At 51.8% G+C, this 12,000-nt stretch overlaps 2 long non-coding RNA genes across 17 annotated transcripts; both read right to left on the bottom strand.

Annotated features, from left to right (window-relative positions):
• Positions 1–6: 6 nt before the first annotated feature.
• Positions 7–2,873, bottom strand: LOC135980078 (uncharacterized). 2 transcript variants are annotated; one of them, XR_010597295.1, is made up of 4 exons: positions 1,975–2,873; positions 1,305–1,663; positions 799–936; positions 7–501 (listed from the first exon to the last, which is right to left on the bottom strand). It is a non-coding gene; the product is annotated as an uncharacterized LOC135980078 (long non-coding RNA). The 2 variants fall into 2 exon arrangements; XR_010597294.1 differs by having other exon boundaries at positions 799–1,663.
• Positions 2,874–3,164: 291 nt separating this feature from the next.
• On the bottom strand, positions 3,165–11,992 carry LOC135980079 (uncharacterized). 15 transcript variants are annotated; one of them, XR_010597301.1, is made up of 9 exons: positions 11,640–11,992; positions 11,392–11,545; positions 10,211–11,080; positions 9,036–9,913; positions 7,860–8,724; positions 6,685–7,562; positions 5,504–6,373; positions 4,329–5,206; positions 3,165–4,017 (listed from the first exon to the last, which is right to left on the bottom strand). It is a non-coding gene; the product is annotated as an uncharacterized LOC135980079 (long non-coding RNA). The 15 variants fall into 15 exon arrangements; XR_010597297.1 differs by having other exon boundaries at positions 10,211–10,348; positions 10,722–11,080; positions 11,392–11,992; XR_010597302.1 differs by having other exon boundaries at positions 9,036–9,189; positions 9,284–9,913; positions 11,392–11,992.
• Between the last annotated feature and the right edge of the window lie 8 nt (positions 11,993–12,000).

The raw sequence follows: 12,000 nt of genomic DNA on the forward strand, positions 1-12,000 counted from the left end.
CCCGTGTCTTACGAAAGGAGACAACACGAGGAAAGGCAAGGACAGACAGCGAGAGCTAGAGGGTGTGTGTTGGCCAACATACTAGAGAAGAGAGAAAGAGAGAGAAAGAAAAACATTGGAGGAAAGCAAGCAACTGACCACCTAGAGTCATCCTTCTGAATCCAACCTTCCGCTGCGGAGGAGACACCGTTCCTGACCAGAGAAATGAGCAACCTCTGAAAGTAGGGACCTTTTCCCCCTCGTAACCACAGTTAGTCAGGAACCTTTTCATACAAACCCAGCCCTAACTTAGTGGGCTTCCCTACCTGGACTCAGGTTGGGCGTGAGCAGAGCCCTCATGAAACAAGACACTTATCTCACTGACAGCGGCATCTCCTCGGCTCCCAGATGGATGGCTTTTGCGTGGCATCAACAATGCTCAGAGTCTCAACGCTCTCGCTCGCTTTCCATCACGAGGGCAGTAGACTCTGACGGGTGACTTCGTTTTCCTTCGTTCTAAACCTAAAGAGGGAGGGGAAGGCGAGCCAAAAAAATTAGCATCTCCGTCTGCAATGTCGCGTAGTATCTTCTTTTCACATCTCCCATATCCCACGGCTCCACCCTCAACCCATCTCCCATTACTACGTTACAACTGCAACTAGAAGGCACCCATTGTAATGGCACCCAAAATATTCACTTTCTTCAGGAGACTCTTGTCCCTTCCCCAGCCTTAATCCCAGAGCCTCATACCCAACGAGGAAGCACACGGCCTGTGAAGAAAACTACAGCGACTACACATGAGGAATTCAAAGCACTGACCTCTTACTCACAGCCAGCGATGCAGAAGGCAGAAACATGAGGACTATTTATGTCTCCTTAGAAGGATGTCCAGACTACTCAGGTCCACTTCTGCAATATTCTTGTCCGGCTAGGGCTCCTGGACGATTCCTCCGCAAACTAAGAAAGCCAAGCAAGAACTATCACTACACAGAACTCTATTGGGGCGTCGAGTCTTGCCCTCATCCCTGCCTCCCTCTCCAGTCCCATCTACATCAGCCCCACTAGATGAACAGAGACCGAGTAAACACAGACAGTCACAGCTCCACTTTAGTGCCCACTGCCCCGCATGGTTTTCGTCCGCTCCTACTTCTCCGTGGCTCCCGAGACCTGGCTAGGATGCACACCTAGCACGGATGCCCGTGGTCCTACGAAGGGAGACGGCACGAGGAGAGGAGAGGAAAGAGAGTGAGAAAGTTGGCCAACACACTAGAGGAGAGAGAGAAAGAGACAGAGAGAAAAAAATGGGAGGAAGGCAAGCAACTCACCACCTGGAATCATCCTCCTGGATGCAACCTTCTGCTTCCGAGAACACACCGCATCTGGGCAGAGAAATGAGCAGTCCCTGAAAATGGGGACCTTGTCTCTCTCGTAACCACAGCTGCTTAGGAACCATTTCTTACAAACCCAGCCCCAGCTAACTGGGCGTCCCTACCTGGAGCCATTGGGGCCCTACGCAGAACCCTCACCAAACCACACACTTATCTCACTGACGGTAGCGACTGCTCCACTGCCAACTGGACGGCTCCTGACTTGCATCAACAATGCTCGCAGGCTCACTGCTCTTGCTCGCTTTCCATCCGACAAGGGGAGTAAACGCTGACGTTTGATTTCTTTTCCCAGGGTACTAAATCCGGCACAAGGAGGAAAAACAATGAAGTTACCACCTCAGTGGGCAGCGTCGCGTAGGCTATTCTTTTCGCCTCTCCTACACGGCAGCGCTCTGCCCCAAACTCTCCCCCCGATTACGCCTTTAGCATTACAACTAGAACGCACCCCTTGCAACGGCACCTAAAATAATCACTCTACACAGAAGACTCTGGCCCCTCCCCAGCCGTAATCTCACAGAACCCCATACCCAATGAGAAAGCACACGGCCTGTGAAGAATACTACAGCGAGCACAGATGACGAATTCAAAGCACTGACCGCTTACTCACAGCCAGTTATGCGGGAGCCAGAAAGTTGAGGACTGTTCATGTCTGCTGACAAGGATGTTCATGTCTGCTTACAGGGATGTCCAGTCTGCTCATGTCCACTTCTCCCAGTTTCTTCTCGAGATAGGGCTCCTGGAAAATTCCTCTGGAAGCGCAGCTGCAAAAGCCAAGCATGAGCCATCACTACACCAACCTCTATTGGTGCTTCAAATCTTGCCCTCCTCCTGGCCTCCCTCTCCAATCCCATCTACCTCGGCCCCACTTGACAAACAGAGACTGAGATAACACCGACAGTCACAGCCGTGCATGATTTTCGTCCCCTCCTACTTCTCCATGGCTCCCCAGACATAGCCTGTGGGGATACACACGTTACACGGCTGCCCGTGTCTTACGAAAGGAGACAACACGAGGAAAGGCAAGGACAGACAGCGAGAGCTAGAGGGTGTGTGTTGGCCAACATACTAGAGAAGAGAGAAAGAGAGAGAAAGAAAAACATTGGAGGAAAGCAAGCAACTGACCACCTAGAGTCATCCTTCTGAATCCAACCTTCCGCTGCGGAGGAGACACCGTTCCTGACCAGAGAAATGAGCAACCTCTGAAAGTAGGGACCTTTTCCCCCTCGTAACCACAGTTAGTCAGGAACCTTTTCATACAAACCCAGCCCTAACTTAGTGGGCTTCCCTACCTGGACTCAGGTTGGGCGTGAGCAGAGCCCTCATGAAACAAGACACTTATCTCACTGACAGCGGCATCTCCTCGGCTCCCAGATGGATGGCTTTTGCGTGGCATCAACAATGCTCAGAGTCTCAACGCTCTCGCTCGCTTTCCATCACGAGGGCAGTAGACTCTGACGGGTGACTTCGTTTTCCTTCGTTCTAAACCTAAAGAGGGAGGGGGAGGCGAGCCAAAAAAATTAGCATCTCCGTCTGCAATGTCGCGTAGTATCTTCTTTTCACATCTCCCATATCCCACGGCTCCACCCTCAACCCATCTCCCATTACTACGTTACAACTGCAACTAGAAGGCACCCATTGTAATGGCACCCAAAATATTCACTTTCTTCAGGAGACTCTTGTCCCTTCCCCAGCCTTAATCCCAGAGCCTCATACCCAACGAGGAAGCACACGGCCTGTGAAGAAAACTACAGCGACTACACATGAGGAATTCAAAGCACTGACCTCTTACTCAGCCAGCGATGCAGAAGGCAGAAACATGAGGACTATTTATGTCTCCTTAGAAGGATGTCCAGACTACTCAGGTCCACTTCTGCAATATTCTTGTCCGGCTAGGGCTCCTGGACGATTCCTCCGCAAACTAAGAAAGCCAAGCAAGAACTATCACTACACAGAACTCTATTGGGGCGTCGAGTCTTGCCCTCATCCCTGCCTCCCTCTCCAGTCCCATCTACATCAGCCCCACTAGATGAACAGAGACCGAGTAAACACAGACAGTCACAGCTCCACTTTAGTGCCCACTGCCCCGCATGGTTTTCGTCCGCTCCTACTTCTCCGTGGCTCCCGAGACCTGGCTAGGATGCACACCTAGCACGGATGCCCGTGGTCCTACGAAGGGAGACGGCACGAGGAGAGGAGAGGAGAGGAAAGAGAGTGAGAAAGTTGGCCAACACACTAGAGGAGAGAGAGAAAGAGACAGAGAGAAAAAAATGGGAGGAAGGCAAGCAACTCACCACCTGGAATCATCCTCCTGGATGCAACCTTCTGCTTCCGAGAACACACCGCATCTGGGCAGAGAAATGAGCAGTCCCTGAAAATGGGGACCTTGTCTCTCTCGTAACCACAGCTGCTTAGGAACCATTTCTTACAAACCCAGCCCCAGCTAACTGGGCGTCCCTACCTGGAGCCATTGGGGCCCTACGCAGAACCCTCACCAAACCACACACTTATCTCACTGACGGTAGCGACTGCTCCACTGCCAACTGGACGGCTCCTGACTTGCATCAACAATGCTCGCAGGCTCACTGCTCTTGCTCGCTTTCCATCCGACAAGGGGAGTAAACGCTGACGTTTGATTTCTTTTCCCAGGGTACTAAATCCGGCACAAGGAGGAAAAACAATGAAGTTACCACCTCAGTGGGCAGCGTCGCGTAGGCTATTCTTTTCGCCTCTCCTACACGGCAGCGCTCTGCCCCAAACTCTCCCCCCGATTACGCCTTTAGCATTACAACTAGAACGCACCCCTTGCAACGGCACCTAAAATAATCACTCTACACAGAAGACTCTGGCCCCTCCCCAGCCGTAATCTCACAGAACCCCATACCCAATGAGAAAGCACACGGCCTGTGAAGAATACTACAGCGAGCACAGATGACGAATTCAAAGCACTGACCGCTTACTCACAGCCAGTTATGCGGGAGCCAGAAAGTTGAGGACTGTTCATGTCTGCTGACAAGGATGTTCATGTCTGCTTACAGGGATGTCCAGTCTGCTCATGTCCACTTCTCCCAGTTTCTTCTCGAGATAGGGCTCCTGGAAAATTCCTCTGGAAGCGCAGCTGCAAAAGCCAAGCATGAGCCATCACTACACCAACCTCTATTGGTGCTTCAAATCTTGCCCTCCTCCTGGCCTCCCTCTCCAATCCCATCTACCTCGGCCCCACTTGACAAACAGAGACTGAGATAACACCGACAGTCACAGCCGTGCATGATTTTCGTCCCCTCCTACTTCTCCATGGCTCCCGAGACATAGCCTGTGGGGATACACACGTTACACGGCTGCCCGTGTCTTACGAAAGGAGACAACACGAGGAAAGGCAAGGACAGACAGCGAGAGCTAGAGGGTGTGTGTTGGCCAACATACTAGAGAAGAGAGAAAGAGAGAGAAAGAAAAACATTGGAGGAAAGCAAGCAACTGACCACCTAGAGTCATCCTTCTGAATCCAACCTTCCGCTGCGGAGGAGACACCGTTCCTGACCAGAGAAATGAGCAACCTCTGAAAGTAGGGACCTTTTCCCCCTCGTAACCACAGTTAGTCAGGAACCTTTTCATACAAACCCAGCCCTAACTTAGTGGGCTTCCCTACCTGGACTCAGGTTGGGCGTGAGCAGAGCCCTCATGAAACAAGACACTTATCTCACTGACAGCGGCATCTCCTCGGCTCCCAGATGGATGGCTTTTGCGTGGCATCAACAATGCTCAGAGTCTCAACGCTCTCGCTCGCTTTCCATCACGAGGGCAGTAGACTCTGACGGGTGACTTCGTTTTCCTTCGTTCTAAACCTAAAGAGGGAGGGGGAGGTGAGCCAAAAAAATTAGCATCTCCGTCTGCAATGTCGCGTAGTATCTTCTTTTCACATCTCCCATATTCCACGGCTCCACCCTCAACCCATCTCCCATTACTACGTTACAACTGCAACTAGAAGGCACCCATTGTAATGGCACCCAAAATATTCACTTTCTTCAGGAGACTCTTGTCCCTTCCCCAGCCTTAATCCCAGAGCCTCATACCCAACGAGGAAGCACACGGCCTGTGAAGAAAACTACAGCGACTACACATGAGGAATTCAAAGCACTGACCTCTTACTCACAGCCAGCGATGCAGAAGGCAGAAACATGAGGACTATTTATGTCTCCTTAGAAGGATGTCCAGACTACTCAGGTCCACTTCTGCAATATTCTTGTCCGGCTAGGGCTCCTGGACGATTCCTCCGCAAACTAAGAAAGCCAAGCAAGAACTATCACTACACAGAACTCTATTGGGGCGTCGAGTCTTGCCCTCATCCCTGCCTCCCTCTCCAGTCCCATCTACATCAGCCCCACTAGATGAACAGAGACCGAGTAAACACAGACAGTCACAGCTCCACTTTAGTGCCCACTGCCCCGCATGGTTTTCGTCCGCTCCTACTTCTCCGTGGCTCCCGAGACCTGGCTAGGATGCACACCTAGCACGGATGCCCGTGGTCCTACGAAGGGAGACGGCACGAGGAGAGGAGAGGAGAGGAAAGAGAGTGAGAAAGTTGGCCAACACACTAGAGGAGAGAGAGAAAGAGACAGAGAGAAAAAAATGGGAGGAAGGCAAGCAACTCACCACCTGGAATCATCCTCCTGGATGCAACCTTCTGCTTCCGAGAACACACCGCATCTGGGCAGAGAAATGAGCAGTCCCTGAAAATGGGGACCTTGTCTCTCTCGTAACCACAGCTGCTTAGGAACCATTTCTTACAAACCCAGCCCCAGCTAACTGGGCGTCCCTACCTGGAGCCATTGGGGCCCTACGCAGAACCCTCACCAAACCACACACTTATCTCACTGACGGTAGCGACTGCTCCACTGCCAACTGGACGGCTCCTGACTTGCATCAACAATGCTCGCAGGCTCACTGCTCTTGCTCGCTTTCCATCCGACAAGGGGAGTAAACGCTGACGTTTGATTTCTTTTCCCAGGGTACTAAATCCGGCACAAGGAGGAAAAACAATGAAGTTACCACCTCAGTGGGCAGCGTCGCGTAGGCTATTCTTTTCGCCTCTCCTACACGGCAGCGCTCTGCCCCAAACTCTCCCCCCGATTACGCCTTTAGCATTACAACTAGAACGCACCCCTTGCAACGGCACCTAAAATAATCACTCTACACAGAAGACTCTGGCCCCTCCCCAGCCGTAATCTCACAGAACCCCATACCTAATGAGAAAGCACACGGCCTGTGAAGAATACTACAGCGAGCACAGATGACGAATTCAAAGCACTGACCGCTTACTCACAGCCAGTTATGCGGGAGCCAGAAAGTTGAGGACTGTTCATGTCTGCTGACAAGGATGTTCATGTCTGCTTACAGGGATGTCCAGTCTGCTCATGTCCACTTCTCCCAGTTTCTTCTCGAGATAGGGCTCCTGGAAAATTCCTCTGGAAGCGCAGCTGCAAAAGCCAAGCATGAGCCATCACTACACCAACCTCTATTGGTGCTTCAAATCTTGCCCTCCTCCTGGCCTCCCTCTCCAATCCCATCTACCTCGGCCCCACTTGACAAACAGAGACTGAGATAACACCGACAGTCACAGCCGTGCATGATTTTCGTCCCCTCCTACTTCTCCATGGCTCCCGAGACATAGCCTGTGGGGATACACACGTTACACGGCTGCCCGTGTCTTACGAAAGGAGACAACACGAGGAAAGGCAAGGACAGACAGCGAGAGCTAGAGGGTGTGTGTTGGCCAACATACTAGAGAAGAGAGAAAGAGAGAGAAAGAAAAACATTGGAGGAAAGCAAGCAACTGACCACCTAGAGTCATCCTTCTGAATCCAACCTTCCGCTGCGGAGGAGACACCGTTCCTGACCAGAGAAATGAGCAACCTCTGAAAGTAGGGACCTTTTCCCCCTCGTAACCACAGTTAGTCAGGAACCTTTTCATACAAACCCAGCCCTAACTTAGTGGGCTTCCCTACCTGGACTCAGGTTGGGCGTGAGCAGAGCCCTCATGAAACAAGACACTTATCTCACTGACAGCGGCATCTCCTCGGCTCCCAGATGGATGGCTTTTGCGTGGCATCAACAATGCTCAGAGTCTCAACGCTCTCGCTCGCTTTCCATCACGAGGGCAGTAGACTCTGACGGGTGACTTCGTTTTCCTTCGTTCTAAACCTAAAGAGGGAGGGGGAGGCGAGCCAAAAAAATTAGCATCTCCGTCTGCAATGTCGCGTAGTATCTTCTTTTCACATCTCCCATATTCCACGGCTCCACCCTCAACCCATCTCCCATTACTACGTTACAACTGCAACTAGAAGGCACCCATTGTAATGGCACCCAAAATATTCACTTTCTTCAGGAGACTCTTGTCCCTTCCCCAGCCTTAATCCCAGAGCCTCATACCCAACGAGGAAGCACACGGCCTGTGAAGAAAACTACAGCGACTACACATGAGGAATTCAAAGCACTGACCTCTTACTCACAGCCAGCGATGCAGAAGGCAGAAACATGAGGACTATTTATGTCTCCTTAGAAGGATGTCCAGACTACTCAGGTCCACTTCTGCAATATTCTTGTCCGGCTAGGGCTCCTGGACGATTCCTCCGCAAACTAAGAAAGCCAAGCAAGAACTATCACTACACAGAACTCTATTGGGGCGTCGAGTCTTGCCCTCATCCCTGCCTCCCTCTCCAGTCCCATCTACATCAGCCCCACTAGATGAACAGAGACCGAGTAAACACAGACAGTCACAGCTCCACTTTAGTGCCCACTGCCCCGCATGGTTTTCGTCCGCTCCTACTTCTCCGTGGCTCCCGAGACCTGGCTAGGATGCACACCTAGCACGGATGCCCGTGGTCCTACGAAGGGAGACGGCACGAGGAGAGGAGAGGAAAGAGAGTGAGAAAGTTGGCCAACACACTAGAGGAGAGAGAGAAAGAGACAGAGAGAAAAAAATGGGAGGAAGGCAAGCAACTCACCACCTGGAATCATCCTCCTGGATGCAACCTTCTGCTTCCGAGAACACACCGCATCTGGGCAGAGAAATGAGCAGTCCCTGAAAATGGGGACCTTGTCTCTCTCGTAACCACAGCTGCTTAGGAACCATTTCTTACAAACCCAGCCCCAGCTAACTGGGCGTCCCTACCTGGAGCCATTGGGGCCCTACGCAGAACCCTCACCAAACCACACACTTATCTCACTGACGGTAGCGACTGCTCCACTGCCAACTGGACGGCTCCTGACTTGCATCAACAATGCTCGCAGGCTCACTGCTCTTGCTCGCTTTCCATCCGACAAGGGGAGTAAACGCTGACGTTTGATTTCTTTTCCCAGGGTACTAAATCCGGCACAAGGAGGAAAAACAATGAAGTTACCACCTCAGTGGGCAGCGTCGCGTAGGCTATTCTTTTCGCCTCTCCTACACGGCAGCGCTCTGCCCCAAACTCTCCCCCCTATTACGCCTTTAGCATTACAACTAGAACGCACCCCTTGCAACGGCACCTAAAATAATCACTCTACACAGAAGACTCTGGCCCCTCCCCAGCCGTAATCTCACAGAACCCCATACCCAATGAGAAAGCACACGGCCTGTGAAGAATACTACAGCGAGCACAGATGACGAATTCAAAGCACTGACCACTTACTCACAGCCAGTTATGCGGGAGCCAGAAAGTTGAGGACTGTTCATGTCTGCTGACAAGGATGTTCATGTCTGCTTACAGGGATGTCCAGTCTGCTCATGTCCACTTCTCCCAGTTTCTTCTCGAGATAGGGCTCCTGGAAAATTCCTCTGGAAGCGCAGCTGCAAAAGCCAAGCATGAGCCATCACTACACCAACCTCTATTGGTGCTTCAAATCTTGCCCTCCTCCTGGCCTCCCTCTCCAATCCCATCTACCTCGGCCCCACTTGACAAACAGAGACTGAGATAACACCGACAGTCACAGCCGTGCATGATTTTCGTCCCCTCCTACTTCTCCATGGCTCCCGAGACATAGCCTGTGGGGATACACACGTTACACGGCTGCCCGTGTCTTACGAAAGGAGACAACACGAGGAAAGGCAAGGACAGACAGCGAGAGCTAGAGGGTGTGTGTTGGCCAACATACTAGAGAAGAGAGAAAGAGAGAGAAAGAAAAACATTGGAGGAAAGCAAGCAACTGACCACCTAGAGTCATCCTTCTGAATCCAACCTTCCGCTGCGGAGGAGACACCGTTCCTGACCAGAGAAATGAGCAACCTCTGAAAGTAGGGACCTTTTCCCCCTCATAACCACAGTTAGTCAGGAACCTTTTCATACAAACCCAGCCCTAACTTAGTGGGCTTCCCTACCTGGACTCAGGTTGGGCGTGAGCAGAGCCCTCATGAAACAAGACACTTATCTCACTGACAGCGGCATCTCCTCGGCTCCCAGATGGATGGCTTTTGCGTGGCATCAACAATGCTCAGAGTCTCAACGCTCTCGCTCGCTTTCCATCACGAGGGCAGTAGACTCTGACGGGTGACTTCGTTTTCCTTCGTTCTAAACCTAAAGAGGGAGGGGGAGGCGAGCCAAAAAAATTAGCATCTCCGTCTGCAATGTCGCGTAGTATCTTCTTTTCACATCTCCCATATCCCACGGCTCCACCCTCAACCCATCTCCCATTACTACGTTACAACTGCAACTAGAAGGCACCCATTGTAATGGCACCCAAAATATTCACTTTCTTCAGGAGACTCTTGTCCCTTCCCCAGCCTTAATCCCAGAGCCTCATACCCAACGAGGAAGCACACGGCCTGTGAAGAAAACTACAGCGACTACACATGAGGAATTCAAAGCACTGACCTCTTACTCACAGCCAGCGATGCAGAAGGCAGAAACATGAGGACTATTTATGTCTCCTTAGAAGGATGTCCAGACTACTCAGGTCCACTTCTGCAATATTCTTGTCCGGCTAGGGCTCCTGGACGATTCCTCCGCAAACTAAGAAAGCCAAGCAAGAACTATCACTACACAGAACTCTATTGGGGCGTCGAGTCTTGCCCTCATCCCTGCCTCCCTCTCCAGTCCCATCTACATCAGCCCCACTAGATGAACAGAGACCGAGTAAACACAGACAGTCACAGCTCCACTTTAGTGCCCACTGCCCCGCATGGTTTTCGTCCGCTCCTACTTCTCCGTGGCTCCCGAGACCTGGCTAGGATGCACACCTAGCACGGATGCCCGTGGTCCTACGAAGGGAGACGGCACGAGGAGAGGAGAGGAGAGGAAAGAGAGTGAGAAAGTTGGCCAACACACTAGAGGAGAGAGAGAAAGAGACAGAGAGAAAAAAATGGGAGGAAGGCAAGCAACTCACCACCTGGAATCATCCTCCTGGATGCAACCTTCTGCTTCCGAGAACACACCGCATCTGGGCAGAGAAATGAGCAGTCCCTGAAAATGGGGACCTTGTCTCTCTCGTAACCACAGCTGCTTAGGAACCATTTCTTACAAACCCAGCCCCAGCTAACTGGGCGTCCCTACCTGGAGCCATTGGGGCCCTACGCAGAACCCTCACCAAACCACACACTTATCTCACTGACGGTAGCGACTGCTCCACTGCCAACTGGACGGCTCCTGACTTGCATCAACAATGCTCGCAGGCTCACTGCTCTTGCTCGCTTTCCATCCGACAAGGGGAGTAAACGCTGACGTTTGATTTCTTTTCCCAGGGTACTAAATCCGGCACAAGGAGGAAAAACAATGAAGTTACCACCTCAGTGGGCAGCGTCGCGTAGGCTATTCTTTTCGCCTCTCCTACACGGCAGCGCTCTGCCCCAAACTCTCCCCCCGATTACGCCTTTAGCATTACAACTAGAACGCACCCCTTGCAACGGCACCTAAAATAATCACTCTACACAGAAGACTCTGGCCCCTCCCCAGCCGTAATCTCACAGAACCCCATACCCAATGAGAAAGCACACGGCCTGTGAAGAATACTACAGCGAGCACAGATGACGAATTCAAAGCACTGACCGCTTACTCACAGCCAGTTATGCGGGAGCCAGAAAGTTGAGGACTGTTCATGTCTGCTGACAAGGATGTTCATGTCTGCTTACAGGGATGTCCAGTCTGCTCATGTCCACTTCTCCCAGTTTCTTCTCGAGATAGGGCTCCTGGAAAATTCCTCTGGAAGCGCAGCTGCAAAAGCCAAGCATGAGCCATCACTACACCAACCTCTATTGGTGCTTCAAATCTTGCCCTCCTCCTGGCCTCCCTCTCCAATCCCATCTACCTCGGCCCCACTTGACAAACAGAGACTGAGATAACACCGACAGTCACAGCCGTGCATGATTTTCGTCCCCTCTTACTTCTCCATGGCTCCCGAGACATAGCCTGTGGGGATACACACGTTACACGGCTGCCCGTGTCTTACGAAAGGAGACAACACGAGGAAAGGCAAGGACAGACAGCGAGAGCTAGAGGGTGTGTGTTGGCCAACATACTAGAGAAGAGAGAAAGAGAGAGAAAGAAAAACATTGGAGGAAAGCAAGCAACTGACCACCTAGAGTCATCCTTCTGAATCCAACCTTCCGCTGCGGAGGAGACACCGTTCCTGACCAGAGAAATGAGCAACCTCTGAAAGTAGGGACCTT

This window comes from Chrysemys picta, unplaced genomic scaffold (genome assembly GCF_011386835.1).
Source record: "Chrysemys picta bellii isolate R12L10 unplaced genomic scaffold, ASM1138683v2 scaf1766, whole genome shotgun sequence".
Taxonomy (NCBI): Eukaryota; Metazoa; Chordata; order Testudines; family Emydidae; genus Chrysemys; species Chrysemys picta.